Source organism: Meleagris gallopavo, chromosome 1 (assembly GCF_905368555.1).
Source record: "Meleagris gallopavo chromosome 1, MGAL_WU_HG_1.1, whole genome shotgun sequence".
In the NCBI taxonomy this organism is placed as follows: Eukaryota; Metazoa; Chordata; class Aves; order Galliformes; family Phasianidae; genus Meleagris; species Meleagris gallopavo.
The window spans coordinates 174,094,489-174,122,168 of NC_139404.1; the positions used below are offsets into that span (position 1 = coordinate 174,094,489).

The following is a 27,680-nucleotide window of genomic DNA, read 5'->3' on the forward strand; positions in this document are numbered from 1 at the left end:
GAAAGATAAATAAAGTGACATTTGATTATAATCACCTAAAGTTATAGTAAAACCCATTTGTTTGAAGCCATTATACAGTCTGGCAAAGTCGAGAGGACTCATTCCAATTACACTGAAACACAAAAATGCATTGGTCTCTCCCTTATAAACAGTTACTGAAAATTGCACTCGTTATTTCCCCACATCCCCTAGCAGCAGCACTGCTTCCCCACCTGGCCAACCTCCAGCCTGTGCTGCTTGCATGCCACAGCTTGCTGGGGAAATCAATTCCAGAGCCATAATTTATTGCGCCAGCTGGTGCCTGTGCAGCATTACTGCAGGGCCGTGCTAATTGCCCGGCTTTAATTCAAACAGAAATGAGCACACCGCACTTTGGATTGAAGACATCGGGTGTTGGTCCTCGCCATAACAGTTTATGTTGTTGTTGTGTTAGTCAAAATGGATGTCAGCATCTTGTAGGAGGGTCTGATATTTGGGTTTTATTTCCTTTCTATTCCAGATGAGAAAAAATATACAAGTTTTGGAAAGGTCCCCTGAGCCAGAAGATCTCAACATGCCAAGCTTTAGATTTTAAACTGTAAAGTTTTGGGGTTGGCAGGGACCTCTGTGCCCACCAGGCCAAGCCCCGCACCAGCAGGGACACCTGGAGCAGGGTGCCCAGGCCCACGTCTCCTGTACATCTCTTCCCTTCTAGGCTCTCCATCTAGTTCAGGTTTTTATTACAGCACTTTCTCCAGTCGAGAGGGACCTGTGCTTTTGCAGGCTGAATCTCGTGTTCTTTTCATCCTAGAGTATATTTTCCATTAAAAAGAAATTCTTTCTCCAATAGCTCTATCAAAACACACATCACTGCTCATTTTTGCTGATTATTTACAGCCTTTCATTATGACTACGCTGGGTCTTTTCTGAGAAGCTTCCATTAGATTGGCCACAGGTGGGGCAGGGCTTGTTAACCGCAGGATGTTTTGGTTCCTGTGTTGATATGAAAATATTGATGCTGGTACCAGCACAGGGGCCAGAGCTGCGGCCAACCTGCCCTGCAGTGCTCTACTGATGTTCAACTTCTATAAACATCCTGAACCAGCTACGTGAGCAAATATCCCTGCGGATGTGAGGTGGCATTACCTCCAAGCCCTGTGCAGAGGACAGTGTCACTCAAATCACAGCATCCAAGTGCAGCCAAGTGCAGCACCCTGGCCACAGCCTACACATCTTCAGGTGCTCCTCTCACCCACTGCATCACATCTCTTACACCTGAGCTAAAAGAGAGTATTCATGTCCCAGAACATCATAGCTGTAATCAAAGGAAAAAGAACCAAGAAGGCTGCCTGGAGTCAACGATAAACCCATGGAAGGATTTAGTAGCTGCAGCCACAGATACCTTTCTTTAATATGAATTACTCACACATTCTATAGTTGGCCTGTTTGGAGCAGGCAGTGACTTGGCCTTCCAGTCCCAAACCCTCGCTGACCACATTTGAGGATCTCTCTGACATGGCATGTATCAGCGGGGTTATATCAGCCCCACAGCACATCTGAGGAACACACAGGAGGGAAAGACAGAAGGACACCATCAGTTCTGCGCAGCAGAGATGGAGCTGGGGCTCCTCATTAGCATAAATTCTTCTATTTTCATAGGTTAACCTGCTTTAGGTGAGGGAGTCGAATAGGGTTCTAGATTTTTATTGGTGGAGCTTTGACGCACTCTTTTGTTGATGGCTCTCCAGGCACAGAGGACTGTGTGCTGTTGCTTTTCCCCTCTCTAACTGACTAACATGACTCATTCTTCTGGCAAACACTTCCAGAGGGTCAGCAAGAGCAGGGAAGCACCAAGGCAAAGAGGAGAAGCCCCGGAGGCAGTGATAGAACAGGCTGGCACATTCTAGGTCCTTACGATCAGCTAATATTTTAGTTAACTGAGCAATGTCTTACAAATTATCAGGATATAAAGATAGATGATTCTGTTATTCAAGATAGAAATACAACAATGTCAAAAAAGGTGTATGGGCTGATCTGAGCAAACATCTCTCAGCACAGCTGCTGGATGTGTTCTCCCCTGGCGGAGCCTCTCTGAGCAGCAGTCTGTACTGGAAATGCTGAGAGCTGCTCCCCGCAGCCTTCTCTGCTTGCCGTGTGTTGCTGGGCAGGCAGGACCTGCAGCCCTATATTTGAACTTTTTCCTGCCCTGCTCATTTTGCTCTGCTGGGAACAGAGAGAAAAGTGGGGACAGATGCTGGGAATCTGAATTTCAAGTGCCTTGGGCACTCAAGGGAGCTTTCTGTGTATTATTTCCACTTCACATGAGATGTCCTTGTATCAGGTATATGATGTGAGAGAATTAATTAAAGAACAAGTGGTCTGATGCTGCAGTAGTGAGTGCCTACAGGGGCCATCTGGATGGGCACGTATCAGGCACATTTCTATGCCCCCAAGATCCCTAATGCTGCCTGGTGCCCCCACCTTGGCAGCCAAACTCCCATCCAAAGGATGAGCATCTCCCCTGATGGGAGGGCACTGGTGGTTTTCCCTTCCTGAGCATCAGTAAGAATTTCCACAAAAAAATTGGCTGCTCAGATCCAGCCCAGCTTTGCTAAAGCAGTATGTTTATTTTAAGGGACAGACTCATAAAAGATTCAGGAAGACTTACAGGAGGGGCTTCAAACTTTTTTTTTTTTTTTTTTTTTTTGAAATGAGAGTCTGTAGGAGGGAAGATTAAGGCAATCATATTACAATGTAGTGCCTGCAGTAGGCTGTTTGGTTGAGTAGGTCAGGTTCAGCACAAATGTAACTTCATTCCTCCCTCTTCGAATGCAGCTAAAGAGTGCAAGATCTGCTTTTCATAGAATCACCAAAGCTGGAAAAGATATCTCTTATTTATCTAGTCTGTCAGCCCAACCCTACATGACCACTAAACCATGTCCCTCAGTGCCACATCTACCACTGTTTTTAAAGGTCTGACCTACCTGCACCTTCTGCTGACTCCAGCAAGGCCATGAGCTCCCGAGCAGCATGAAATCAGAGCCCTGGTTCATACCACAGCAAGCCTTCTCTTCACAGCTCTGCCAGAGGCCAACATCAGTTGCTCTATCAGATCCATATGAAGCAAAGTGTTCATCCAATTCAGCAATGAGTCCGTCTTGCACACTTCTTCAAGAAGTTTCAGGTTTTGAAGTGGTCCAAAAAACATTTATGCCCTGACCCCCTTGGGAGCTAGGGACACTGGCAAAGCAGAGCAGTTGCCAGATCCATCCCAGCATGAAGCCTCTGGCTAAGAACAGCCCCTGCTCCTCACCACTTGGAAAGCAGCATGCTTCCATCTGCCTCCCTTTCCTCCCATTGGCTCACATGGGATCCCGTCCTGCCTGCTGGGATGGCAGTAGTGAAGCTCTAAGTACTATAGCAGTAGCGCTTATTACTATGAATCTAATTTCTGATGAGAATGATCAAGCCAGCATTAGCACTGGGGCCCTTTTTGGTGATATCAATATTTCCTTCTGCAATCTGTAATGTTTAAGACGCCATGTGCTCAGCTTCCAGGCTGAAAATACAAGCAGGAGTTACATTCCCCACCCGCACCCACTGCATGCAGTATTCTGATACAGATATGTACAGGGGTGCACAGTGACTCCAGTGCAGGCAGGGGAGGACCACGAGGCAGTGGCAGCTCCTCACTCACTGCCTGTGGGCAGCCACCTAGGCCTTTCTGCTGGAGAGCTGTGAGGCTGTCGGGAACACGCCTGGTGCCTGCAGTCCTGGTGAGAATCTGCATCTTGTTGCTTTCCTCCCCAACAAATTACATGTAGGTGGAACCAATTATATGTAATGCGCTTCAGCATCCTAAATGCAAAGCAATGGAGGCTAAAATATGCCCCGTATTGACGTCAACAGTATTTGAAGTGTATAGCTGAAGGCAGCACCCCTTTGATATCTGTCTATTAGTATGTTTTGCTGATGTCATGGCTTTTTTTCTTCCCATTCATTTGCTTAGAATTTTTAAAACTGTGTTTTAACTAATAATTTTCACCAGCAGAAAGAGAATTAGCAAGTAGTGGGGGAGCATAGTGGCTGTGTCAAGAATATGATGCTGCAGAAAATATTACTTGGAGCTTTCTGGGTTCAGAAATAAGCCCCAGTTGCATTCTTTGGAGGTGTGAAGCACATTGCTCATAACTGGCAGACTTTAAACTGTGTCTGTGTCTTCCTGCTTTCATGGACCTAGGTGATGGTTTTGCTTTCATAAGCACATCTACTCAAAAGGAAATGGTGTCTGAGCTGTGCAGACAAATTCATCACTGCGGCAGGCAGCAGATGGGTGCAGGGAGCCTCACTTTCCTCCCACATCACCTCCTCCTTCCCTCCCTTGGGAAGGGAAAGCCCCACATGGTCTCTGATGGGGGCTCCAGAGCCCTTCTTGTACCACGCTCCTGTTAGCCCTCAGATGCTGCCCACAGGGACATGGGCAGGGCAGGAATGCAACTCCCCACCAGAGGCACGTGCAAATGGCAGAGGCATGGCTTGTGCGATGCAAGTGAGATACAGGCTGACAGCAGCTCTGCTGCACTAAACAAGTAAACAGGCGCATCTGTGATTTCACAACAAGCATGAACACTTCTCCTTTAGATGGAAAATGCTATTAATTCTGGTAAGGACAGATAGTTATATATGAGATGCTGGGCAAATTGAGCACACTCAGTAATCAGCCAGCAATCTCTTTAGCACTGGACAAGATTTACTTGTGCAGAGACAGAGAGAGAAATGCTAGGGTGAATCCAGGGCTGAGCAACACCTGCTCACAATCATGGCCAATTCTGCTCTTGAAAATACCTCCTTCCAGAGAAGTCTCAGCACAGAACTCAATGATCTGTTTATAGTACGGTCTGATGACAAAGAAAACTCAGTAACAAACGACACAAGCAACTTAAAGTCCTTCCTTAGTTTAAATTTTTATTTCTTTGGGTGAAATGACAGGTAACCTTTGAATTTCCCAGATCTCCTGTCTAACTTGTCTCAGATGTTCCAAATATTATTGTTTTTGCTGTTTTTGTTGTTTGTAACTGGTATAGGATTAAAGATGTGTATCAGGTAGACTGGCTGATATTTCACAGGTATATCTTCTCCCACAAACTGGGAGAAGAACACCTTGAGAGCAGCCCTGCGGAGAAGGTCTTGGGGGTCCTGGTGGACGAGAAGCCGGACACGAGCCAGCAGTGTGTGCTTGCAGTCCTGGAAGCCAACTGTGTTCTGGGCTGCATTATAACAGGAATGGCCAGCAGGGAGAGGGAGGTGATTGTCCTCTTCTAATTCAGCTCTCATGAGGCCCCATCTGGAGTACTGTGTCCAGCCATGAGGCCCTTGCCACAAGAAGGATGTGGGGCTCTTGGAATGGGTCCAGAGGAGGGCCACTAAGATGATCGGGGGGGGGGGAGGGAGCACCTCTATGAGGAAAGGTTGAGGGAAATGGGATTGTTTAACCTGGAGAAGAGAAGGCTCTGGGGAGACCTTACTGTGGCCTTCCAGTTCTCGAAGAGAGCATATAAACAGGAGGGTGAATGGCTGTTTATGACAGTGAATAGTGACAGGACGAGGGGGAATGGATTTAAACTGAGAGAGGGGAGGCATAGGTTAGATATTAGGAGGAAGTTTTTCACACAGAGAGTGGTGACACACTGGAACAGTGCACATACATACATGTTAATGGAAGTGTGGGACTCCTACTGATGTTTTCACTGCACGGGGAAAAACTGAGAAGAAGAATGAAGAGATTTGCCTGTCTCAGGAAGATCATACTTTCATCAGCTGCTGATAACCTTCAGTTATACATCACATAGAATGGCTTGGGTTAAAAAGGACCACAATGATCATCTAGTTCCAACCCGCCTGCTATGTGCAGGGTAACACGTACCATCACATGTACAAAAAGAGTATTCATAGCAGCACTTATTGCTGTGGACTTGGCATAAGTGTTAGTTCTACCTGTGCTGCCTCTTCAGAAAATTTGTACCACCACCAAATATGGTGTAATTAATTACTGGAGCCCTTAATGATGTTACCTGAAATAGACTTTTCTGTACGGGTGGCAATAACATCAGTCTACTCCTTGTACCATTTCCTTGAAACCTCTAACAAGTACTTTTGCCCTTCTGATAAGGGCACTACTTAAGGAGCTTGGAAACGAGGACAGAACTTGAGCACACAGGCAATTAGTTGAAAGTACATCTTATCCCTTCAAAAGCTGGTCCTATTACACAGCGCTCAGACCACTAGACTCAACCCTTGCGGGAAATACTCTAAGAGATCATTTGAGAAAATTTATTATGCAAAAACAGCATGTACTGAAGCCACTCAGGTAAAAGAATGTTCAGGTTCCTAAGAAGTTAGCAAACATCAACTTGAAGGCTGTCTGTGCCAATAACTCTTGGAAGCCTTTGTTCCTCCCGGTATACCCACGCTCCTCCTCAGCATTCCACACTTCACCATCCGCAGTGTTTCTGCCACTTTATCCACTGGCACCATTTTCCCCAGCTCACTGGCATGGCCAGTCCTTCTCATCTGAATCCAGGCACTTCAACCAGCCTCCTCTGCAGTTCCCAATGCTGTTCTCTGATCCCTGCTTGCAGCCCTGCTGGGGCAATTTACTCCTAGAGAATTCCAAGCAGCAGCCTGAGTCAGCTGGAAGAGTCGTGGGGTGACTGGGGAGAACGTACTGGCTCAGAGCTCAAGCCCAGCCTCTTGGGATGGTGACTCTGGTTGTAAGGGAGGAGTTATCAGTGGATATGGGGATGTAAAGCTGTACATAGGGATGTTTCTGACCATACCAGGCTCAGGGAGGAAGGAAATGGGGGCTACTAGCTTCTGAGACCTCCAGGCTGAACAAGTGTGAGCTGAGGCTCAGAAGCTGGCCCAAGCTGTGCAGCATTCAAAAGCAACATGAGTACTCTTTATACACAAGTCATGTCATCCAGCAGCATGAGCGATGGAATCCAGAAGCAAGTTCTCTGAAGTTGTTAATGCTGAAAACTGTGGTAGTTTGCCCTATTTCATGCTTGGGAATGGAGCGGAACAGTTTTAGCTCAGTTTGTTCCAAGAAGTACACCTGAATCTAATGCTGACCATGAAATAAGTTGGTCTGGAGTTAAAACTGATAAACTGTGACACAAATAAAAGCTTAATGACAGGAGGTGTCGACAGAGTGACGAAAGGCCCAACCTTGCCTGCAAGGACTGTCCCAGTCAGCAGCGACCCTCCTCAAACAAGTAGGAGGACAAAACAGACTGCACTGATGGAGATCCAGCAGTGACTATTTGCCTTGTTTCCTTTGGGAAGCCTGCAAGGGATAAGCCAGCCATGAGCAAGGCAGCAGAAAGATCTGCGGAGCAGGGATCTGCAGCAGGGACTGTGGCATAAGAATCTAATTACTCAGAACGACAGTCATTCAGGGGTGACTCAGCTGGGGAACTTTCTGATGACTTAATGAAAGGCTGTTTAGTTGTTTTTTTGCTTTTTTTTCTGAAAATTTAAATAATTGCTGTTACTGACTCAGTGCTAGTGGATGTCAAGGACAAAGTGAGCATTGTGGCACCATCTTATCCAGCAGATGTATAGCTATAACTTTTGAGCATATTCCAAGCACTGCCACCTGTAGCTTAGGCTCTCATTTACACTATCACCAGGATTTTGGTGGCTTTACTATTTTGTAATGCAGAGACCATTTGAACTGAATTTTCCAATGCTGGTGGTCTGCCACGAGCTCGTTGTTTGTAGAAGGACTGTGGTGTTTCAGCTGTTTCCAGGAACCAAATTAGAAGAAAATGTTTTGTAGATGATTGTTGTGCATATTGCAGGATGTAATAGCAGAGGTCTTGGGCTCATAACAACACCACAAATCATCAATGTTTCTGAAATTTATGAGCTTCTGATTTCTCTTTCCTCATGTTCCCCAGAGAATTCTTAGAAATGAGAGTATCTGGGGATGTTTTATGCCTTCACTGATCCTGCTGTGCCCCACCACGTCTCTGGTGCATTGACTATCTTGTGCATGGGGCACCTCAAACAGACAATAACCCATGCTTGCTCCACAGGTCAACGTCTGAGCAGGACTTCCTCTGCAGCACCATATTCCAGTGCTCCTTGGGTGCCATGGAGCAGAGGCTGAAAGCCTCTCAATCTTCTGCTTTTGACATCTCTCCTGTTGGCACAGAGAAGCAAGGAGGGAAAGGAAATATCTTCATTAGCATGCCTGACTGCATTAAGTTCATCCAAGGATAAAAGGTGTGGGGGGGAGGAAGGCTCAAGGAGGCAGACGGATTGGAGACAGCAGGGGCAGAAGGGGTCAAGCTTGCTTGGAGGGGATAAGCAGAAGAAGAACAGCCTGTAACTAGCACAGCACACTCCTTTCTTGAAACCTGGAACAGGACTCAGTACTGGCAAGTCTTTACATTCCTCTGCAACCAGCAACATTTCTGCCACCAGTTAGTGGAGACGGCATCAGGGTGGTGGTCAGGCAGCACGAGCACTGGCATGGGGACATCTCCTGCAGGCACTGCAGCAGTTTCTTGGTCACACATTCATCCAGTTGTCAGCAGCACATCCCTGCTGAAAGCTCATGGGAGGCCCCTGGGGTTCAGTAAAGTGCAACTGCTGCTGACATGTGCTTGGAGAAGGAAGGAGAGGAGAGGATGGGGAGAGGGTATTGTACAGACTGCTTTCATACAACCCTTGTGAAATAAAGGAGAAGAAACTGCAGAGAACAGTAATAGCATCTGGGAAATACCAGCACCCACACAACCTCCGTTCCACTCCTAAGAGAATAGGAACAATTCTTTTTCATTTTATTCCTTATTCAAGTTAACCAGTACATCTGAGTGAGTACAGAAGTGGAGGCCTACAGTAAGTCCCCTGATGTTGCAGCTGGCCATTTCTTAATCCTTTCCATAAGTCATTCTGGCTGTATTGGAGAACAACCAGAGTTTTAATCTTCCTGCTCGTACGGGAAGGCTCTGTCCCAGACTGCCACTTCTCAGAGCACTCTTCAAATTCTGATTGCCAGCCTAAACTTAGACCTAAGTTCAAGCTCACTTACTCTTGGGCTTTCCAAAGGCAAGTATCCATCACGTACTAAGCAGAGGGCAACCTCTATGCTAATAGGGGACTCCCCAAAGAAGCAACAGCTTGACAGCCAGAGTTAATTGATTTTATCCTTGTATTCCAACTGCTTGTGTTTGCAACACTGAATATTTTCCACACATATTACTGTATGTTAGTTATAGCAGCAGACTGCACTTAAACAACAGCAGTATTTTGCCAGTATTTAAAATCCAAACTGAGAATCCAGTTATCTGTCTACTTATTTTTAGGATTTGCTCAATCCTAAATCCAACTTATCTCAAAGAGAACAAGAAATACTTGTGGGAGCTGCAAAATTCAAACTTAAGCTGCATATCAGCAGAGCTTTCAGGAAGATGGATTAGAGAGTAAATTTGTTTTATTGACCGTTTAAAATGTAACTAAATAAAGCTGCAGGAATGTGCTCTAAGAATAATCCAGCATTGGCAGAAAGACAGATTATAAGATCTACAGGCCTTTTCTGCAAGCTTTTATGATTCTTCAGAAAAGACTCCCAGTTGCTGAAAATGAAAATGGGTCTCTCAAGTGCTTGCTGATGCACTTATTGTGCCGGTGCAGTCTCAAAAGGAGTATGAAGACCTATGCTCAGGTATCAGAACAATATTTCCATTTCAGACCTCACATACTCGTCTCCTATCACTTCCAGATAAATCTGTGCTTGCTTTCGCCAAAGAAACAATGCAGAGCCAAAAAAAAAAAAAAAAAAAAAAAAAGTAATTTTGGGGAGACAGATCTGCCAGCTGCAGCCAATTGTCCCTCCACAAGCTGTAGGAAGCCCCACCTCAAATTCCATCTCTTGTCCTCCCTACAGCTTTCTTGTCCCCACTTGGTTTTGGCCCTCCACCTTTGCTTTTAGGAAACATTTTCTGCCTTCCAAATGTGTTGACATTTTTCTCCTTCCCCTTCATTTTCTTCCTCTGTCTGCTAACATCCACCTTTACCTCCATCAAATCAGTCAGTGTGCACACGTGTGCGCATGTGTGCAGAAATAACATCATGTAGTTGTGTCTGAGTCCTTTCATAGACTTATAGATCAGAGAATGGGTTAGGTTGAAAGGGACCTTTCAACAGGACAAGGAGAAATGGTTTTAAGTTGAAGGAGGGAAGATTTAGGTTGGATGTCAGGGGGAAATTCTTTACAGAGAGTGGTGAGGTGCTGGAACAGGCTGCCCAGAGAGGTTGTAGATGCCCTGCCCCTAGAGGTGTTCAAGGCCAGATTGAATGGGGCCCTGGGCAGCCTGGTCTAGTATTAAATGGGGAGGTTGGTGGCCCTGCATGTGGCAGGGGGGTTGGAGATTCATGATCCTTGAGGTCCTTTCCAACCCTGGGCATTCCATGATTCTGTGACCTTCAAGCTCACCCAATTGCAACCCCCTACCATGGACAGGGATGCCTTTCACTGGATCAGGCTGCCCAAAGCTTGGCCTGGCTGTGATTGAACGCCTCCAAGGAAGGGCCAACCAAAGCCTCTTTGGACAGTCTGTGCCAGTGCTTCACCACCTTCCAATTTCTTCCTTTCATGGCAGCTCTACCTGGTCTCTGTATCCTTTGCAGGGAAAGGCCATAGCCACTCATGCCACTCCTCTTGGCATCCCAAAAGCAGATCCCTGCTGCCATAGGGAGGCCAACAGAGATGTCAGAGAGAGAGGACGTGTCTAGCAGACAGCTTGAAGTCACAGGTGAAATTCTTGCTTTTTCTGATGGGGCCAGACTGGGTGACTGTGACTCTGAGGGGTCCAAGGAGTGAAAATTCTTGAAGCTTCATTTGAACCAGGGGCATTGGTAATTCATGGAATCACAGAATCGTAGGGGCTGGAAGGGATCCCATAAGTTCTGACTCCCTGCTGAAGCAGGTTCCTACAGCAGGTTACACCAGAAAACATGCAGGTGGGTTTTGAATGCCACCAGAGGAGGAGACTCCACCACCTCTCTGGGCAGCTCTGTCACCCTCACAGCAAAGCAGGTCTTCCTTGTGTTAGCATGGAACTCCCCGTGTTCCTGTTTGTGCTCACTGCCCCACATTCTGTCGCTGGGCACTGCTGAAAAGAGCCTGGCCCCATCCAACTGCCACCCAACTCTTCAGATATTTGAAAGCACTGATGAGATCCTTTCTCAGTCTTCTCCAGGCTGAACAGCCCCAAGTCTCTCAGCCTTTCCTTGCAAGGGAGATGCCCCAGCCCCCAGTCATCTTCATGGCTCCCCGCTGGGCTCTTCCCGGTCGTTCCCTGTCTTTGCGGAACTGGGCAGCCAGAAGTGGCCACGGTGCTCCCGATGTGGCCTCACCGGGGCAAAGCACAAACTCCCAGCACTGGGAGTGCCCTGCACTGCGATCGCCTTAGCAAAAGAGTGTAAGAAAAGCCGTGCCCCTGCTTTAACTGCGGGATAAAGCTTAGGAAAGCAATTTAATTGTGTGCACGCTGACTGCCAGCCACCCTCGTTGCTCTGCCAGGCGAAAGCCGAGGAGCAGCCGGCTCGGTACCAGCGGGCGCTGCCTCCGCCCGGCCGCGGCCCAACGGCGCCCCCTGCCGGCATCCTGCACCCCACAGGCGGCGCTGCTGCGGCCCAGCCAGGCCTCGAAAGAGGAGCTGCCGCCGGACCGCGCTCCCGCCGCGACTCGCAAGCCCCGAGGGCGCGGGCCTTGCTCCGGCGAACGTGCTTGGCGCCGGTGGCAGCCCGCGGGCCTCCGGTGCCGATCAGGCCGGGTGGTTCGCCTCCACAGCCTTTGTGTGCGCCGTCCCCCCGACTCAGCGGTCGCACCCCGATCCAAAGGGCACGGGCGCTCCCCGGGAGCACGTGGCTGCCGGGCATCTTCAGGCCGCCACAGCCGGTGACCCGCAGCGACAAATCCGAGCAGGCGGGTGCCGCCTGACCTGCCCCGTCCTCGTCGGGTCGGGGCTGTGCCCATTGTATCTTGTGCTGCCTCAGTACTTTCTGCAGATCAATAGGGGACTTGAGACCTTGGAAACGTACCGGCTGGAGAGCACGTTGCATTTCTTCACTGGTGTGATGAATGTGTCCGGAGAAGGGCACGAAGCTGTGAGGGGTCTGGAGCACAAGTCTGATGGGGGGCGGCAGAGGGAGCCGGGATTGTTCAGTGTGGAGAAGGTTCAGGGGTGACCTTATCGCTCTGTACAACTGCCTGAAGGGAGGGTGTGGTGAGGTGGGGTTGGGCTCTTCTCCTGGGTGAGAGCAATAGGATGAGAGGGAATGGCCTTAAATTTTTCCATGGGAGGTTCAGGTTGGATAGCAGAAAAAAATTTCTTCTCAGAAAGAGCGGTGAGGCAGTGGCACAGCTGCCCAGGGAGCTGATGCAGTCACCTCCATGGAGGCGTTCAAGATCCGTGTGGGTGTGGCACTGAGGGACGTGGTCAGTGGGCACGGTGGGGTGGGTTGGGGTTTGGCTGGATGATCTTAGAGGTCTTTTCCAACCTTAATGATTCTGCGGTTCTAATCCCCACATGCTGTATTGTAGCAATAGACAGTGTGACACGTGCACTTGTATAACATGGTCTTGTCTTAACCCACTGCCATTCCCCAGCTCTGCACATCAGTTTGGAGAGAAACTTGACTTGGCCTTGGAGTCACGCTAACACCATTGTTTGACAAGAGGAGAGCTGGACATGAAAAAAAATTGTTCCCGTTTACCATTCAAGAAGTTACCAACTTCTCCCACATGTTAAACCTGCAAAGGTTGCATTGAAAATCAGCATCTTTGCTTATAAAATGTTTTCTTCCATACAGCTGGAGGTGCTGAGGAAAGTCAGCAATGACTTAGCAATAATGCAGACAAAAGATTCTTCTGCTATGGATCCGTTGAAGCCAGTGGAATTACCCCAACAAAATGTCTCACCCAGGATACTTCCTGCACAAGCACAAGCAGCACTTCTAGGAGCATGGTGAGACTGTCATCTCCTCTGCTTCAAGTATTGCTGACTATAAACAGCATTTCTGCACAGAGAGGGAAATTAAGCTCATGAGTGCCAGAGCCGTTGCAATCTCCTGCTCTGTGGCTTGCATCACGGATGATTGTAACCTGTTACAATTCACACCATTCCACTTTTCTTTGAAACACCTTTACCTATTTCCTTGAGATTTTATAAAACTCCCATTGTAGGTCTCATGAGAAGTCAGGCTAATCAGATGGAGGGGCAAACTTGGGACACAGGGAGGGACAGCACCGGGGTTCACAAGTTCAGGATTCTGATCTTGTCCTGTCACGCCCACAAGTCACCTTCATTATTTCCACCAGAAAAATAGTAAGAACAAGGGAGTCCTTTTTCCCTACAGCTTCATGATACCTGCAGGTAAAAACATTGGCTGCTGCATGGTCTGAAGTTCTACCAGTGGGACTTAACCATTTAGTGGAGAACGGTATTTGTGGGCTCTCCATTTAGCTGCAGCAGTGTAAGCTGTGTGTGTGAGCAGTGTGTGCCACTTCCTTGGGCTCAGCGCAGCACACTGCCACTCTGCTTCCTCAGGGCAAGTCCCCTTCCTCTGCATGCAGCACTTATAAATGTGCCATTTGAAAAGTTATGAGCTTTTTATTGTCATTTGTGGGGTGAGATATTGAACCATCGAAGTGCTTATTCATTTCTGTTTATCTGATTGTCATAATGTTTCTAAACTGCCAGTTGAAGGTAAGAGATAAACTCCAGCCAGCTTCAGACTGAAAGGCGCCTTTGACGTAGCTAGGTTTTTTCATTAGAGGATGATATATTATTTATTGACCCACACGGGGTCACCTGAAAATACTTCATGCAGGGAATCAAAAGGGAAAAGTAAATACTGAACTGAAGGCCTATGGGACTAGGAGGACAGTTTTTTCTCTGCTTGTGTGGAAATGGTGGACCTGGCTTAGTGGCTGATTGCTCTGGTTCTCACAGGAAAATAAACTCTTTCTTTCAAAAAGGAACAAAAGTAGCACTGAATGAAGCAAACACCTATATTATTTGTATCTCGTAGAATTCCCTGTTCCTGTTGACATGATCTCTTTTTTTTTTTTTCTTTCCACATCAGCTTGGCGGTGTGGAAAAAAAAAAGCAGAAATTTAGAGACCAAAACACTGTTCACAGTTACTCAAAAGAGTGAGCTGCAGGGATCTCCTTGGGGAGGAAGGGAAGACCAGGCCTCATTGCTGCAGGATTGAACAAGATGGAGCCTTGCTTCCCGCAGATTTCCCAAGGCTGCTATCTGAAAACTAATACAAATGCATCCCCATAAAATAGCACTCACATTGTGAAAAGAAGAAGCTTTCCTGAGGCCTAGAGGAAATGTGTGTGCGCAGGGAGTTCAGAGATAACAATTTTCTGAACAAATCTTTGATGTTAGCCTTTCAGCAGACAATTTCAATGGAAGACAGGAGAGCTATCCATCTGCTATAGAGAGTATTTACCTCTTCCATTCTGCAGCTCTGTTTGGTGTTGCTATGGTCACATGTTGTTATAATTGTCTTTTATTAAAGACAATCTCTTTTTTAAAGACTTTTCTACCAAATACATCCTGCCAGCTTTCTGGTTCATGATGTCTGTTTACCTATTTGGGCTGTCTGATGATGGCATTTTTAAGGCCCCAAGGTACTTGGTTTCCAAGCACTGATAGAATTAACAGAGAAGTTCCCAGCATTATCATGATTTCCCAAAGTCAAAGACAAGTTCAAAGTAGTGGGATATGTTGTTTTGTTTTTTTTTTTTACTCTAGCCTGTTTTTCAGAGTCCTCAAATTGACCTACTGTGGTGCTTACACAGATACTACAATTTCCCTCAAGTCATTAGTACCCAAGGGAAAAAGTCCTGATTTCAAAAGCAAATTGCTTTTTATACAAGGCTGGTTGTGAGCAGTGAAGCTAGGAGCTGCTGGGATAAAGGACGTCTTCCCGTCCCTTGCACCTGGCCATCCTTCCAAAACCAAGACATTGTCAAAAAAAGGGAATGTACACCCAAATCCCATGACAGCCTGTAGGTGATCCACAGGCCTCGGAAGTGTTCCTGTGTCCCACAGTATTCATAGAAGCCTGATAATTTTGTCCTGTTTTTGGTAGAGACAGAGAATATACTCACTGTACCTTGTGTAAGGACCTGCTACTTGCCTGAAGACTCTTGCCATGTGACCCTCAGATGTCTTCTTCAAAAGTGCCAAACTGTACATTATTTTGCATGAAATTAATTGTTCTGATTTCAGACCATTTCTGCAGTCAGTCCAGATCATATGACATCCTAATCCCATCTTCCCAAGCACTCCTCCTGGTTTGCTGACAAGGGCCAGTTTTGTATGGATGCCTTTTACCCATGACCACACTGATGATACGTACTCAGAGCAGATCCACGTTAGGCATTACTTAGTGCATACAAGTTGGGAAGCCACTTGTTGCAACTAACAATTATCCTTGCTCTGTCTGAGTGTGCAGAATAGTTGAGCTCTCAGTGTCCCCTTTGTGTTGAATGGTCTGAGTTCAGCCTGACCTAGCAGTGAGACAGAGCTTTCAAAGAAAATCGTGTCTCTATAGGTGCCATTGAAATAGCTAGCCAGATAGAGACAGTGACATTTTTAGGTAACCTTTTAGAGCAAATAGTTGTAGCTGAGCTCTCAGCCTGCTGGACTGCAAAGTTCCTGCACAAGGGAGAGCTCTTATGGACCCTCCGGCTGGAAGAAGAACTTGAGTCAGGCATTACCTTACTCAGTACTGAAGCCATGGGATCACAGAATCATTGAGGTTGGAAAAGACCACTAAGATCATCTAGTCCAACCATCAGCCCACAGCCACCATCCCCACTAACCATGTCTCTCAGTGCCACAAGTCAGTCACAGGCAGGTAGGCATGGCTCCTGGAGCAGCTCCAAAAGCAGCCTTGCCACTAGTGTGCCTTCTTTGCATGGGAGAACCCCAGCCTGGACAGGCTCGAAAGCAGCATTTTTGTCAAAAGGCACAGAAAATGACAAGCCTCGCTCTGCAGTGAGATGATAATGCTGATCGTGTGGGGCTGCTCAGTTGCTAGTATTGCAGTAGAAACAGCTGCACCCTAAATGAAGCAAACCCATATCTGTTTGTGCCTGCTCCCAAGGTGTCACATAGTTGTGGGCTCTCACAGCTGTTGCCCTCAACCAAATCTCCATTTTACAGCTACTTTTGCTTTTTTGAGCTTCTGTGCTGTGAGCACAGAGCTTCCTGGCAGCTGCAGTGAGAGCAGTGATGGGAGCAGCTCAGGCAGGATGATGATTACATCTCATCATTCGTATTAACTAGTGGAATTGAGAAGCCAGCACTGTAGGCCAAACTCAAGTGGATTTAATGATTACAAGTGTTGTGATCTTAGGTTGCTGCAAGGGTAAAATATGATGTATGTTTTGCTGATGTTGCAGAGTATTTGCTTTCAGGGGAAATGGGAAAGAAAGAAAACGTTGCTCAGCTCCAAGCTGCTGTGTTTCTGTGCAGAAACAGAATAGTTTTATCTTGCCCAACATCCCTGGCCATCTGCTCCTAAAAATCTGCCAGCCTAGTGGATGCTGCTGTGCCATGATGGCCATTATGCATGAATGTTGTGAAGCATGTGAATGGGAAAAAGAGATGATGCAGAGGCAAAGGAGAAATAATATATTAAGGAGCTTGTGCTGCCTTTTGCTGGGGCTGAGGAGACAGGAGGAGAAGATGAGGGGGCTGTGTTCCCCTTCCTGGTCCTTAGCATCTTGAGGTGCAAGGAACATGGCCAGTCACTAGATGGTAAGAGCACAGCTCCATTCAGTGGAGCTCATTCCTATTTTCAACTTTGGGACTATTTACAATTAGCAGTTGTAAAGTGGTATCATGGGAGTTCCCTGACCCAGTTCCTGAAGTCACTGGGCCATTCTCAATGTGCTTAGAAGAGGCCTGCTTGCCGTCAAAGCAGGGTGAGAAGGTAGGAATGGCTGAACTGAGCCAGCCCCAGCCAGCTCAGTATCCTGTTCCCAGCAGTGGCTGAAGAGAGAAGGACATTTCGTTTTGTTAAAGCTGTGTTGATGCTCAGTTGCAATGGAGAAAACCAACAGAGGTGGCTCAAGGAAAATTAGGACCAAGTCATAATATTCAGATGTTTCAAAATAAATCTGTTCTAGCATGCAGCTATTTATGACTTGGGAGCTTTGGGGGCCTTAGTACATGGGGTAGACTTCTTCTCCATGAGGATGTCCAAAATGGGTTGGAACCAGTGTACATTTACCATACATTCTGTCTCAGGGAACTCCATGGATTTAAACATGGTGCATCTGTGTAAATTCCAGTCTGTATAAAATAAATCTCTTTTTGTTTTCTTTGGAAATTGCATCTTGCTGATTCTGTTTGAGTCTCCTTAGTTCTTGCATTAAGAAAAGGTGACAGGTAGTTCCTTCTTCGTCTTCTTTGTGTTAATTGTAATTTACAACTCTTTAGTTTTTCCTCCTGACCTTTTTTTTTGGGGGGGGGGGGGAGGAGAGAGAGGGGAATGGGGTCTCAGAAACTCTCTCAACCTGTTTTTTCCACGCACAGAAGCCTTTCTGTACCTTTGATCACCTTTGTCAGTCTTCCCTGTATCTTTCTAGCCATAAAGCAATATCCTCTGTCTCCTGTCTGTTAATGCTGTGTAAATGCTAAGCGAGGCCAGTGTGTACCATTCATTAAGCCCAAAGGAAATCTTTCAGAGATGTGTGAACCCTGCAACACAAAGGTGCACACAAAATGTGTCCCCATGCATGACAGTATGGGTTCAGAGCAGACAGTGGAGATCAGAATGGAAGGAAAGAAGCAGTATCTGTAGGACTGGACATCAAGCTGCCTTCTGAGGGCTAAACCACTCCAGATGTGTGCAAGGAAATACAAAGAGCCTGTGCTGGCATTTGCAGGTAAATGCAACGTTTAAGAACCTACCTTAAATTCCCAGTCCATGGGTAGACATACAATTCTCAGGTTAGAAGATGGGCTGTGGGGTCTGTGAAGCAGATGGGAATGGATCCATTTCCACATCCATATCCACTCTTCCATACTGCTGCTGCTTCTTTTTCCTGCCATCTCCATGCTCCCCCAACTCTTGGCCTGCAGGAAGAAATCAAGAATGAGGAGCCCTTTAAACTACAGAGTTACCATGACACTGCCTGCTGGTACACGAGGTTGATGTCAGGTCTATATGCAGGGTCTGGGTTACGCAAGGAAAAATTTCCAAGTGTATCAAGTCTGGTGTCACTGTTCATATGATGTGGCAGCCTCATTTAGAACATCTTGCCATGTAACTACAGAAAAATGACACTTTTATACTCAAATCATACCTCTGTTTTACCTTCTAGAGCTAGAAAAATATCTGCTGCTCAGAGAGTCTTTGTGGACACCAACCAATAGTGGCACCACAAACAAAGCCAGAACACTTTCCTTGAATGCTTTCCCCAGTTTTGCCTGCCCTGCTCTGTGGTCAGTGCACACCTCAAGGGTGGAGGAGGTGCAAGTCCAGTCCCTGCCTCAGTGAACATCAGCCCACATCTCTGTCTTCCCAGTAGGCCCAGATGGCATCTCTGCGTTGGAAAGAAGATTGGAATGAAGCACTTCTAGGCTCACTATTTATGACTCCTTCTGTATTTCTTACTGAGCAGCTTCTGAGTAAAATACCAAAGGGGAAACTGGACCATCTGGCTCCTTCCTTCTCTATTTAGTGTCCAGCCTATTTCTTCCCTTTTTCAATCTGCCCAGGCCCAAGGTCTTTGGCTGAAACCTCTGCACAGCAGAGCGAAGTCAGACTAAAGGGAAGAATGTGTGACGGAACAGTTTAAATACTAGTGGAAGTGGGAACAAAATGGGAAACGGAACAAAATGGGGAACGGGAACTCACCAGTGATGTAAGCATGTCTCCAAGAGCTTCAGTGAATGTGTTATTGGAAAAGGGCAAAGAATTTGAGCTTTTTAAATTAAATTGGTGCTTGAGCATTTTGGAGAGGAAGAAGTCTTTCCTGGGAACAATTATTCTGACTCACTGTAGGTGGCTTTGCTACAAGTGGAGCTGGATGGGACTGTTCTGTCTCTGCTCTTGCAGGAGGAACCTCAAGGCTCAAATGTTACTCCTTATCTGATTGAGTGAGCCCTTCCCAGTGCCCCAGGAGCCTGGCTGGTCCTTATGAAGACTTCTGACAACGTGGCATCTGAAGGAGACAGGGGGAAAGGTCACTGTCTTAAAGTAATGGTAGGAATTAGAGTCACAGAATCATAGAGTATCCCCAGTTGGAAGAGTCCCACAAGGATCATTGAGTCCAACTCCTGGCTCCATACAGAACCTCCCAAAATCCAAACTCTACATCTGAGAGCATTGTCCAAATGCTCCTTAAGCTCCAGCAACCATAGAATCATAGAATTAGGACAGGGACGCTGTTTCTGGTCCTAGGTGATCAGCATTGCTTCTTTCTTGCACCTGGATGTGCTGTTATTTCCTTTCTACTTGCTTCTCTTAACATGGCATAAAAATCAACTAAACTGAAAACTGTATTCTTTTGTCTTTACACACTGAATATTGAGGCGTAATGGCAAAAGTGTGGGTGCTGTTGCCTTGAAAATGTGTTGCTAAGAAGCAAAAATGAAGAGGCTGAAAATGCAAAATACAGGCAGCCAGAGAAAACACAAGCACAGCTTATGAAGGAAGGAAGAAGATATGCTCATAGTTCCCTAAAATCAGATACTACGGTGTTCAAAGTTTTGCTTTCAGGAAGGTCCCAAAGCCATTTTTCTTTGAGGATCTGACACACAGGTGCGGTCATCAATAAATATTTTCATTCCAAAGCAGAAATGAGCAAGTAACTGAAAAACAATTAAATAGTGACTTCAGATTCTTCTCAGAGATTTTCCTGGAAGGCTGGGGGAGGGTGTGGGGTGTGTGAACATGGAATATTGTCTGTCTGCAACATTATTATTTTTTCCTATTACATTTATGATTGGGCAATATTTCAGTGATTGGTGAGGTGTCTGAAACATCCATTTGGTCCTCAGCAAAGAAAAGAATGGAGTCCAGAATATTTTAACCTTTTATGTAAAATACCCTGTAAGTACTCCAAGCTGCATGAAATGACTTCTAGGAAGTGTTTGGACAGTGCTCTTAGACATAAGGTTTGAATGTTGGGTGGTGCTGCGTGGAGCGAGGGGTTGGACTCAGTGATCCTTGTGGGTCCCTTCCAACTCAGGGTATTCCATGATATGAACGTTTACAGTGGTCTACATATTTAGTGTGCCATGCAAGCACCAGCTAATTAATCTAAATAATACCATGAAGCAAATTAAATTATTTATCTATGTAGAGATAAACTAGTAAGCAGAGTTAAATCACTAATGATCAGTTCTCTCTTAGACTGTTTATTTAAAATGGGAAATTGTTTCTGTATTCAATTTATTTTGCCATACTAAAGAAATTTCCTGGTATTTTTGCTAAGGACAAGTGCAGAACAAATGGAATGGCTGCATCCCATTAATTTGGATGGCTTGTTTTTTCCCTTCAGTGCTTCACCAACGTTGGCCCATTGTTTCCAAAGAGCTGTTTTTTCAAACTGGCATAAGCATTCGGAGAGCTGGAGTCACAATTCCAGTGATTGCTTTTTCAGCTATTGTCTTCCTCTTTTTTATGCATACAAAAGAAGGTTTAACAATATACACAAAAGTAGTCTGATGCTGAGATTGGGTTCAGCTGCATTTCTGTTCCCTCCACTTGCTTTCCTGAGCTAAACAAAGCAGTCTTTCATGGGTTTGAATTCCCCCAGCTCAGCAATCACTGTCTTTTCCTCCATAGCAGCCTTCAGTTTCAGGTGAGCACATGAGCAAGGTTGAACGCCAGGGTAAGAGGTGTTAACGGGAGGCCACAACTCCTACCGCCTTTCAAACCTGCACCTGGGCTTTGGCAGAGGCTTAGCTGAATAAAGGATTGGAGGATGTAGCCATATAAACGAATGTAAACACTATATAACATCTAATCTTCATTGTAGAGGAGGAAGTAAAGCAGCTTTATGAGTGGGAAGGTCAAGGAATGTTATCCACTTCAACTCGGGAGTTCGGTGGTGTGTATTTACATTTTATCCATTTGCTTTACTATTGACACTGGCTTGGGGTAGAGGAAACTCATACAAAGATCAGATTGCCAATCCTGACAAAGGAAGGAAACGTTGATTGCAGTGGGCTTGACTTGGCATTCTTCACGCTTCTCAATGCCCCACTGCCTGCTTTAGGTTCCCTAGGAGCACAGAGCAGAGCCATGCTTGAGCAATTTCAACTGAAAGAACAAGCAGAAATTGGAGATATCACAGAATCTCAAAACTGCAAGGGTTGAAAGGGACCTCAAGAGATCAGCAAGTACAACCCTCCATCTAAAGCAGGTTCCCTATAGTAGATAGCACAACAGGCTTTTGGATGAGTCTTGAAGATCTCCATAGAATGAGACTCCACAACTTCTCTGGGCAAACATGTTTTAGTGTTCTGTCACCGTTACCAAAAAGAAATTCTTCTACATTTTTGTATGGAACTTGCTATGTTCAGGTTTTAGGCCATTGCTCTTTGTCCTATCAGTACAGACCACTGAGAAGAGCCTAGCCTCATCCATTTCTCTCCCACCTGCCTTCAGATATTTAAAAACATCAATTAGATCCCCCCCTCGGTCTTTTTTTGCCCAGTCTAAACAAACCCAGGTCACTCAGCCTTACCTCATAAGGTAGATGCTCCAGGCCCTTTATCATATTTGTGGCTCTCTCCTGTACTCCTTCTAGGAGATCCTTGTCTTTTTTAAACTGGGGAGCCCAGAACTGGACACAGTACTCCAGATGAGGCCTCACCAGGGCAGAATATAAGGAGAGAATCACCTCCCTTGAGCTGCTGGCCACACTCTTTGTAATGCACCCCAGGATACCATTCACTTTCTTGGCCACAAGGGCACACTGCTGGCTCATGGCCAACCTGCTGCCCAACGGAACATTCAGGTCCTTCTCTACAGAGCTCGTCTCCAGCAGGTCAGCCCCCAACCTGTACCGATGCATGTGGTTATTCCTCCTCAGGTATAAGTCTCTGTACTTGCTCTTGATGTCTCTAATGATTGCAAAGAGAACTGGGCTTGAATCACAGATGTTCTTCATGTGTCTACGGCTGATCCCTAGATCCCAAAGGGAAGCTGACAAGGGTCAGGAGGGAATCTGTCTCCACCATACTTCATTCCCCAGAGTTTCACATTTTGGAAGATTTTTTAATATAGTGGAAGAGTGACAATAGGTATGTTTAATGATTCAGATCTCTTTATGAATGTTATTCTTTCTGATAGTCCATTTAACAACAGAACACATTTACATGCCTCTATAAACCTATTATATGAGTGTGTATAAACAGACACATCCACAGACATATGTAAAAAATAACCTGTTTGTGCAGTACAGCTGTATTCTTTTAAAAACATATTTTCCTAAAAGATAGTAAGATGCACTTTGTAAAACATGGGACAGTTTTCTAGACTTATTTTACAACATTCAGATGCAATGAGTAGAAGTTATGAACAAGGCAAACATTTGTATGGGATCCGCCATCAACTGGGAAGTTATTTCCCTTTGTAAATAAGGAATTTCACAGGTAACCACTTATTTTTTGGATATGCACTGATGTGTAGCACAGCTCTCAAGTTTATGTTGTATCAGTTCAAGTCAGATTCGCAGATACTACTTGCAGTCAGGGGTTATGGATTTAGGAAAGTTCCAGACTTATGTCTGTGAATTGGAAGCTGGAATCTGGTCCAGCATATTGGTCCACTCTACAAGTGAGGGAAATAGCAACCCTGCCTGACCTCCCATCCTTGCTTCTCAACTTTGGCTTACATGCAGCAGTGGGGCATTCTCTGCTATCCCAGAAGAAACAAGGGGCACTCAGCCATGGCGTCTGTTGAGGATAGCCCACCATGAGGAAGGCTTTTCTCCTAGAAAGAGACTCTCTGGGGTAATTTTTCCCACTGGTGTATTCATTTGTGCGTACAGAGCCAGTCAAAGCCTTAGGGACTTTTGCCACCGTCCTGTTAATCATTACTGTGGCAAAGCTGTATTCTTTGAGATCTCTGACCTGTTTTGCAGCCCTGAAGGTTTTATTGAAGCCAGCACAGCCTTGGCCAGTGTTTGGATTGCGTGCTGACAGCCAGCCAGCTGGCTGCAGTTCAGAGCTCAGCGATACGCAGCACTGTGGGACGGCCCATGGGCACCGCTTGGCCTCTCGGGGACGTGGAGCCATTCCTGCTTCTGCCAGCCCAGCAGCAGCGGGCCCAGAGGACACGGGGTGAGGAGGAAGGAGCCAGCTCAGGAGATCACGAGGTCAGATGTTTTACATCAGCCATCAGTGCGCTGGTGTAAAATTGTGGGGTGAGCTGAACACAGCACTCGATAGCACGCCCTGAACGCACACCAGCTGCAGCTTGCAGCCACTGTTAGTTCTTCTGCCCCAGCTTTGAAACTGCTGGGGAGCTGTAACTGATTCCAAAAACAAATACCATTCTGACTGTTGTAAGCACATCCCAGGTTTCGTCTTTACAAGATTCATGCTTATGGAGAAGATGAGTCTAGGTCTTCATTTACATCCATTTACTCTCTTTCTTTGCTCAGGACTCTGGAATCTCTTCTTAAAACCATTGGTGATTTGGTGAAATTCTGAACTCTGAATTTAAGTACTCTCCTAAATTGTAAATAATTTTGAACAAGTGGAATCAGAACTATTATGGCAATCATTTTAACGTAGACATCTGCCTCAAATCCCATGACAATGACACAGTGAAAAATCCCCAAAGAAGTGAGGTTAGGAGTCTAAGCAAGAGGCTATAACCAGTGTGTGACGATGCTGATCCCAAGAAGACGTGTGTTAAGAAAAAGGTTCATCTTACTACTGAAAAACTCATGGAAGTTACTTTTTGCCTCAATTCTAACAAAGTTCACCACCCCTGCTACAGAGAAGATAATTTCATGAGATCTAAAGGAGTGAGCAGAATTAGCTCTTTCTGAAACAGAAGCCCACGAAGCCTGACTGCCCTCTGAAACTCTACTGTGACTAGTGACTGGCCGTTCAGGCCAGACTTACTCTTTTACATTTATGAAGAAGGTGTTAGAAAAATGAAGGAGATTTATTTACCACCATCACCCAGTTTCAGTGGTTTTGTTGTATCTCCATCTTCGCAGATTTTATGGTCCACCAGCTTGTGTGCTGCCTACACAAGGCATAAGGGCTCTGATAGGCACGAGCATGAAGCAGCAAACAGCAGTCCCAGAGTGAAACCAAAGCCAGACCTGTTGGTTAGACCAGGCAGACTCACTTCTGCTTGGGTTAATCAAAGTACTGCAGAGCTTATGGAACATAAGGTGTTGCACTGTGTGTGGTTGCAGCTGGCCAGAGCCCGTTAAAGGGATTGGTTTCCATGGGGCTGGGGATGTGCGAAGTGTGTGCTGAAATCAGGATGCTACCTGCTATAATCCTGCTCTTTTCAAAACACAGAAAGGCATGACGTTTTCATGAGACCAGTAAAAATTTTCAGCATTTTCTGCTGGTTCAAATCCGAGCATTTTACCAAAATGACAATTCTGTGCCGTATGAAATCGCTAGGAAATAACTGGTACAAAGAATGCTATGTGCTACTGACAAAAGCCTTTTCATCATTTACAGCCAGCAGACTGAGTACGTATTCTGAAAACCTTTGCAGTTTTGGGAGCTGAATCACTTGGGTTGCATTTATCCATTATCTTTGGTGTTACTCAGAAGTTGGCGGTAAGCAAATTTTACTCATTAGAGATAATGAATGTAATTCATTTGTACTTCCACTTCATTTTACCAGCTACATCACAGGCAGTCATCTTTAGGTATAAAATATACATTTTCAGTGAAGTCTTCTTTTACTGCAGTCAATTATATATGAATGCACCATGTGCCCAGGAAGCAGCAATTTGGGCAAATTAAGAGCTGTTTCATGAATGCAAGAACAAAGCTCACTGCCAGCATTTCTCTGCTCTGTGGGTTCTCTGGTGCCTAAGAAAAGGTAGCATGTGTCCATATCCACACAGGGTATACAGCCTTTCCTGAATCCACCTTTAGATCTTGAAGATGGAGCTGTTTCACCCTGTACAACAGCAGAATACAGCCAATGTATCTTTGTCAAGCTGGTCCTTTGGGAGCTGTGAGTCCTTTGCAAATGTCTCCAAATTCTGCTTTTAAATGAGCAGACCCTGGCAGCTCTGTGAATCTTGACTCATCTGGGCTGCTGCCTGGCGGGACAACACACCACACTGATTGCAGATACCTTAACTACCCACTACCACTTGGATTTGGCTCAGAGACCCTCTTGGCATGTTAGCAAAGCAGAAAATGATCAACACTGCCCTAAACTTCTGAAAGTATGGGGAAACTCAGTGGTGCCTCTGAGAGTTATATGGGAAGAGGAGATAGCCCATGTGCAGCACATTGCTTATCTCTGCCCCTGAGGAAGGAGTATTGTAGGTGTATGCTGCAGTGCACAACATGCAGAGACGCTCTGCATTTCTACCATAGGTGCCCAGCTTAGTTACTGTGGCCAGCACTGTGTGTGAGGCTGAGGTTGACAAGGAATCCAGACTGCTCTCTAGGGCTGCCAGACATTACTTTCTTCAGCCATTGACACACTTAAATAAGGCCCTTTGAGCAAGCAGCCTCAATGCAGCCTGTAGTGTTGCCTGCTTCATGAAGAGAGATAGAGGCAAGAAAGCCTATGAGTTTAAGGGGAGAAAGTGGGAGAAATGGTATCAGAAACTAGATAATGCTGAGGTAATGCAGGATATGAAAAGAAGGAGACGAATCAGGCACTGAGATGTGGAAGTCTGGACATGAGTAAGAGACTGAGGAAAGCAAAGGGCAATTTTGGTAGCTGATTTCTTGAAATAGAGAGGAGAGACGAGCTGAAGAGAGGAAAAAAAAAAATAAAAAGAGGAATAGATAGCAGTCGCCCATCCTTTAATTTATGGGACTCATATAACTTCTTAGTCATACAGCACTCTGATTTTTCAGAACTGCCTGGTCATAGTGCAGGAAATGTTTGTGCCACCATCGCATGGGAGCCCTCCTGTTCCTATTACAGACCTCCCTCAGATGTACCTGCCATCCCCACAGCACAGCACAGCACCACCCACTGCTGCTGCATTCAGAAGACATGCTGTAGCTGTGTGTTGTCTAGAATCTGTACCAATTTTAAAATTATTGTCTGTAGACATCTTGCTCGTTGTGCATGTATCACCCTTCGCGGTACGTGGGATTTTTCATGCAGGTGATTTAAAATGATGTTTTGATTCCACATCACAGTGGAATTGGAAAGCCCAGCTTGCCATGGACTGGCTGTCGTCACACTGTTCAGAGAAGGACATTCCCATCTCTTTGTCAGCTTAGTTATCTCAGACCCTTCTTTCAAACCCAACGACAAACCCTTGGATCACAGAGTCACAGAATCGTTAAGGTCGGAAAGGACTTCTAAGATTATCTATTCCAATCACCATGTCATCACCATGCCCACTGCCACATCCCTCAGTGCCACATCTCCATGGTTCTTGAACACCTCTCGGGACAGTGACTGCACCACCTCCCTGGGCAGCCTGTTCCAATGCATTGTCACTCCTCAGAAAATTTTTTCCTAATATCCAACCTGAATTTGGTGCAACTGGAGGACATTTCCTCTCATCCTATCGCTGTTACCTAGGAAAAATGCAGTTTAATGACCTATGATCACTTTCAGACCACTGAGCATCACTTGGGAGGCCACCTACACAGGGCAATGGGCACACAGTTTGCACAAAAGGCCATATTGACCTATTTTCTGTAAACAGCCATGGGACAGAGTAAATGCATTGCCTGCATCCCTCTGGGAGGTGTTAGATAATGTGTGAACATTTAAAAGACTTTTTTGGTAAAATGGATGTGCTACAGAGTGACAGTGTTTGATTAATCAACTAATTACATCAGGCTGTGGCAAGGGGAGATTCTTCTGTCCTGAGGTCACTTGCAATGAAGCAGGGAGAACAGGTTGACCTAAATGCTTTGTGGCACTGGTGTCACAATCAGTCAAGTACTGCAATGTGGAAAATACAGACTGCTCTGTGGTATCCCTGCAATTTTCATTCAAAATCTCACAGGTAAATAAATATTTTGGCTGAGAAACATGTTGTATTTTTGATATATTTCTAAGCTGTCACTGTTGTTTTATCTGTTTTATCACTTAATTAAGGTATATAGTAGTGGGTTATTACCAAATCTGAAATTTATTACAGTTACTTTGTGGTTATACACTTGGATTGAATTAGTACTTTATTACTATAAGCAGCTGATAACACATATTTAATTAACGTATCTTTGCATCTATCTCTGTTGTTTGGAATTGCCCTGACATAAATTTCTTACTAGCACTGAACAATTGTTCTTATTATTTAATTCAATGGCCTGAGAAAAGAGTGAGTTAGCAGGTAGAGATGATTCTACCACCAAACTCTAAGTAGTTTACTTGGTAAATAATACAATAATACAGAACTTGACAGCTGCTTATCTCATGGAGATTACTCAATAAAATAAAAATGTAG

General features: G+C 45.6%; 1 long non-coding RNA gene across 1 annotated transcript; it reads right to left on the minus strand.

Moving 5' to 3' along the window:
- Positions 1-539: 539 nt before the first annotated feature.
- LOC146545793 (uncharacterized) lies at positions 540-3,312 on the minus strand. The gene is made up of 3 exons (XR_014881287.1): positions 2,964-3,312; positions 1,406-1,535; positions 540-786 (listed from the first exon to the last, which is right to left on the minus strand). It is a non-coding gene; the product is annotated as an uncharacterized LOC146545793 (long non-coding RNA).
- Between the last annotated feature and the right edge of the window lie 24,368 nt (positions 3,313-27,680).